This window comes from Peromyscus eremicus, chromosome 14, assembly GCF_949786415.1.
Source record: "Peromyscus eremicus chromosome 14, PerEre_H2_v1, whole genome shotgun sequence".
NCBI classification, from domain to species: domain Eukaryota; kingdom Metazoa; phylum Chordata; class Mammalia; order Rodentia; family Cricetidae; genus Peromyscus; species Peromyscus eremicus.
In genome coordinates, this window is record NC_081430.1 from 42,562,890 (window position 1) to 42,569,178 (window position 6,289).

The window sequence follows — 6,289 nt, forward strand, 5'->3', positions numbered from 1 at the left end:
ACTGCACAGAAAAAGTGCTCTGATGAGATCTGAGATAAACACTAACTCTGGTCCAGGACAGTTCAATCCCTTGAGGTCTGAGCAAGCACTCTATAAGTGCTTTTAAAAATACTAGATACCAGGCATGATACCAATCTGATCAAATCCAACTGTATTAAATATTACTCAGTAACTCATATAACATTCATAGAAAAGTTTCTTTTCAAATTATAAGCACTATAAATTATTATTCATTTACCATATTAAACATTCATTTAAATAGATTTTATTTGAGTCCCATGATGCACTCAGAACTTTGAGAAAACACGACAGAAACCTATTCAATGAATTGTGGTCATTTATACTCCATGCTTTCGAACAGTACACAACACATTTATTTGAAGAGATATATATTAATACAAGTAAACACATGATTATAATTAAGATCACCTTATGTTACAATGGCTTGAATAACTTTAAAGAATATAATGACAGTGGGAATTAAGAGATGAATATTATACACATGACAAGGGTTAATACTAACTTTTTTTTTCATAATTATTGTTGCTGGAGAATTTCTCTCCAGCTCCCGCCACCAAGTCCCGCCAGTCCCAGAGCCCACTTATAAAATAAACACACAGACTCTTACATTATTTAAACTGCTTGGCCATTAGCTCAGGCCTGTTATTGTCTAGCTCTTACTCTTATATTTAGCCCATTTCTATTAATCTTTACTTTGCCACATGGCTCATGGCTTACTGGTACCTTACATCTTCCTTGTCCTGATGGCGGCTGGCAGTGTCTCTCTCTCCGCCTTCCACTTCCCAGAATTCTTTTCCTTGTCCCGCCTATACTTCCTGCCTAGCCAATGGCCAATCAGTGATTTATTTACTGACCAATCAGCAACACACTTGACATACAGACCATCCCACAGCACTTCCTCTTTTCTTTTCTTAAAAAGGAAGGTTTTAACTTTAACATAGTAAAATTACATATAACAAAACAATTATCAAGCAAGGATTACAGTTACAATATTAAAGAAGAGATCCTATCTATCTTCTATTTGTAAGTTTAAGGTTTTATATCTAACTTATCTTTTATTATAACTAAGGAAAATTGTAAGTATCTAGTCTTTAACCACATCAAAGACCTCAGAAGGATATACTACTACCTGAGAAATGGAGAAGGATATAAGCAACTTTTAGGAGTCTTGTAGGGTAGACAGAGACAGCTGGCAGCCTGGACAGTCATTCAAAGTTCTCTTGTAAAGTTGGGGCATCTGTCTTCAGCCCACAGGCCTAGAGTCTCTTATTCACTTTTCTCTGTGTCCTGTAGAATGTCTGGCAGTTTTCTCTGCAAAGCAGGAACCTGAAGGACCATTTTGTCAAGCAAAGTTCAGTGGTCACCTTTGTATGGGTCCTGCATGTCCAGTTGATCAGGCAGTCCAGGCAAGAACAGTTTCTTGCCCAAATGGCTATTTTTGTCAAGGTGAAGATAAACTCCGTATGGAGTGTCTTCGATGCCCATCCTCCTCTCTGAAGTAAATCGGTGCTGTCAGGAGCAGACATGTCTCACTGTCCAGAAAGTCTAAATTTTTAAAACATTTTAAATGCCATATTCTGTAGGTCTTTGAAGTGTTTGAAGACTACCTATCTATCTGAAATATAACTATGTATACCTAGAAGACTTAACTAACATGGCTACAAATATTATCATAGATGACTAACTATTAATCTATTTTTTAATTATCCATTACAATTTTAAATGAGTTACATAAACATAATACCTCAAACAAGAATAGAAATATATATATACAGTATAACAAAATTAAGTTTAAATTTGTATCAATAAACTAAAATCTATAGCAATGTAAAACATTTTAAACAAGTTGTTACTCTTTCAAAGTAGGTTCATTAATCTACCCTTTCATCCTATCATATCTAAACTATCCCCCTTTTTGTTTTAGAAAGAGATTGTATTTATAATCAACCTGATTTAAATAAAAATATTGTTTTTTCTCTGTCCCACACCAGAGGGCTCTTCTGATTTGGGACACAAGAATCTCTTAACCATTTTTTTTTTTTGAGCAATATGTCTGGGTTTAGAGGGGGAGTGAGCCAATTCCATCTCTAAAGCCAGCTTGGTATATTTGGGAATTTGGGCGTAGCTTCTCTTACTACTTCCTGCTGGAGGGGGGCGCTGTATCTTCTGGAGACAGAAAGAAAATTTTAGGATCATGGAGTAGTCCGTGAGGCTGTATATCTGAGCCAGTTGACTTGAAACCATTCTGGATGTTGAATCATCTGGGCCATGGTGTCATTGGAGACCTTTCAGGGGGTCTTGGCTGGTCAAACCTGATGTATCTTAATCTGGAACAAATCCATAGTCTCTGGCTTTCTGTGGAAACAAGAGCAGAGTCTCTTTTCCAAAGTAACATATCCTTACATTCAAATTTTGAAGTCAAGGTATCTTTAAAATATACATTTTGGCATAACTCAACAGCTTTTACAATCAAATGTTTTTCTGCAGTTAAAAATCCCAAAGACAAAACAATCCAGATTCTCTGTGTAATATCCATTTTTACATGGCTTATTTTTTATACTACCTTTACTGTCTCTTTAAAGACTTCATTTTTTAAAACTATGTATTTGTTTCTATAACTCTATATATCACCTTTTTTGTCTCTTTCAAGCCTACTTATCTTTTACACACATTGTAAACTATTACATCTGAATCTGTCTTATTGTGAATCTGTAGCTTTAAACTGCACAGCAAATTATAATGTCTTCTTAAATCTGTAACTGACCAGAAAGGACTGAGAAAACCAGAGGATGGTTTAGGAGATAATACTTACAGATATAAATACAGTGGAGTCAGGATCCTATTTAATTGATGTGACAAGTATTTGGTAACTGTTTTCAAATGAAAAATATGCTTGAGGTCAAAATGAAGTGGGAAGGTTTTTCTAAAACTTAATGAAAATTAAAACTATTAGACAAATAATGTGTTGCATAGGAAAAGCACTTTAAGTTATGATTTTGTAGTATATTTGAATACTTGGAGACATAACTTGAACTTAATGGCTTCTTGGTTCACAAATCAAAACCAACTTCTTAAGAAGCAACAAAATTGTTTTTGAATAATTAAGTTCCACTATTCATAGATAGTGACCCTCTAAAATATTTCTTTAGAATTCTAGTTCCTGTTCTAATTAATATTAAAAGCATGGTATTAGAAACCTAAGGATATTGTATAAGTAACAATCATATTTTATTAAAATTATAAAGCAAATGATTATTCATTTTTCTCTCATTAAGTTTACTTTATTACACCTGGTGTGTGTTTCTGCGAAAGAATACACATCAAGATTTATTTCTCATGTAATTTTTTTTTTTTTTTTTTTTTCGAGACAGGGTTTCTGTGTGTAGCTTTGCGCCTTTCCTGGAACTCGCTTTGGAGACCAGGCTGGCCTCGAACTCACAGAGATCCGCCTGCCTCTGCCTCCTGAGTGCTGGGATTAAAGGCGTGTGCCACCACCGCCCGGCAATGTAAATTTAAAACACATTAAAGGCATTGTATTGGTTTGTTTGGCTTTTTGTTTTTTTGGTTGTTTTTTGTAGTTTCTAATACTCAGTTAATACCATAGAAGGTAAAATGTAAACATAAAAGCAACATGTGCCGGGCGGTGGTGACGCATGCCTTTTATCCCAACACACGGGAAGCAGAGCCAGGCAGATCTCTGTGAGTTTGACGCCAGCCTGGGCTACCAAGTGAATTCTAGGAAAGGCACAAAGAAACATAGAGAAACCCTGTCTCGAAAAACCAAAAACAAAAAACAAAAACAAAAAAAAGTAACATGTACTGTCAGATCAATATATAAATGAAAATGTGATAATACCATATAGAAAGGATGCATTTAGTATAGAATTTAAAATTAACAATGGTCAGTCAGAAAATCACAGGTAATACTTAGAAAAAATTATGAATGGAAATATTTATAGCACAGAGTATAAGTTATCAACAAATGGAAATGTATACAAGCTCATATTCCATGTGGATTCTGATTTAAATAAAGCACATGAATTTGGAACAAGGTGATGCCATTCACTAATTATAAATGTAGAAAAGGATTTAGACCAGTTCTCATACCAGAAAAAAAGAGAAATACATTAAAGAAGAGTGAAATAGAATTTCAACAATATGATGAAAACACTTGTATATTAAAATTAATTAAAGTATATCAGGATTAATTATAAATATAGCCAAGGTCCCATAATGAGTTTATTTTGTCATCATGCCCTAAGAATTTTAACATATTGAAGGAATTCTGGGAGGAAAGAGAGATGAGAAATGGTTCAACAGTTAAAGAGAACTCTCTGTTCTTACCGAGGTTCTGGGTTTGATTCCCAGCACCTACTCCTGCTCCAATTCCAAGATCTGCCTCTCCCTTCTTGTCTCTACAGATGCCTCACGTGCATGATGCACAGCTACAAATACTGGCAAAATACCTACACACCTAAAACAAAAATGAAGAGAACATGATTCTGCTTCAGAAGAAGAGAGGTTGGTGGCTCATGTATATAAACCTAGTACTAGGGATGCTGAGATAGAGAGATTGACATGAATCTAAGGCTACTAACTCTATCTTACATAGTGATTACTCTGCTAGGCGGGGCTATGTAGCAGGGCCCTGTCTCCAGAAATCAACTGACTAACTAAATAAGTAAATGAATAAATAAATAAATAAATTTTAAAATAAATTTCAGGGGGAAAGAAAAATAAGGATTTTTATAAGTCTTCAGAGGTTTTAACCAAAACTCTAGCTTAGCTCTTTTCAACATTAGACATAAATAAATATTATTGATAATTTGGTGCTATGTCATAACGGCTCCATTTCATGAACTTAATATTCTTATGTAATTACTAATGGTTATCATATTATACCAAAAAGTTAAGATTATTTCCTCCATCATAGAAAGTTCTTTCTTTAATAAACATTCAATTATTACTCTAGTGAGGTGCTAAGTAGGCAAAAACACTTTATACAATGCCTGATAGCTTGAGTTTGATCCCACTTGGGGAAAACTGATTCTCATAAGTTGTCCTCTGACCTCCACACAGGGTTGTATCATGAGCACAAACATGCACACACACACACACACACAAGCATGCTCACACTCACATACACACACATACACACACACACACACACACACATGCACACACACACATCCATCCATCATTCAATCAATGTAGAATACAAAGTAAGTCATGCTCTATATTAATGGTTTTCAAGTGAAAAAATTGTCCTCTCTAGGAATTATTTTCTCATGTCCAGATATAATTTTCCCTGCCACAGATGAATTAACAGAGGACAAGAATGAAGCTAAAAAGCCTTAATTTTGTAAGAATGCTCACACAGGAAATAATTACCTGATTCAAAAATCAACAGTGTCATAATTAAACATTATGTGTTAACACAAATAGGTTAAATATTCAAATACAATTTCTGTATGTATGTGAAACATAGAAGATATCACTTTGGGAAAAAGTTCAATGCGATTCAGATTTGTCAATAGCTTGGACATGGAGAGTGTGGAAAATAGTCCTTGGAAAGATATGTAGGTAATCCAACGTAGTATATTCTATAAGGAGAACTGAGCACTGGCTTGGAGATATGTCTTCTGGATTAGGAAAAGTACCTCTTTGCTATTTTTAGATTTTGATCAGTAGAATTAATACAGGAAATAACAATGGGTGTGGAATCAACTTGACCACCCAATAGACACCTGAGAAAATTGGATGATGTAAGAAGGAATAACATAGCCAGCGCTCAGCCTGCAATTTTTGTTTGAAGTGAGGAGGAGGAAGACATGTGCCCCACAGTACATTAAGATGATATCCTTCAAATATTATTTTTTCTCCTAGAGAAAGAAGATTAATCATAGTCAGTGCAGCAGAAAGTACCCAGAGCTCTTTAGACTCACTATATGGGTCCTGTGCCCACTCTAATACAATCTGTAGTGCGTGAGACACAGTGTGGAAGTTGCTTCCTTTCCTGGAAGGTACACAGGCTTGGAGTATAAATTGCACTCCAGACTTTTGTAGGGTAGCAGTGAGGTCAGAGCTTGGCCTAGAATTCTATTTTATCTTAGCTTTTGGCCTCTTCTTATTCTGCTCCCCACTTTGTTTTTTTTTTTTTCCTTAATATTTTGCCTTTTTTTTTTTAACTCCTCACTTGTGCAATACTTCAGGGTTGACTCTCTGTAAACACATTCTCTGACACCAAGTGTCTCTAGTTTATCCCATG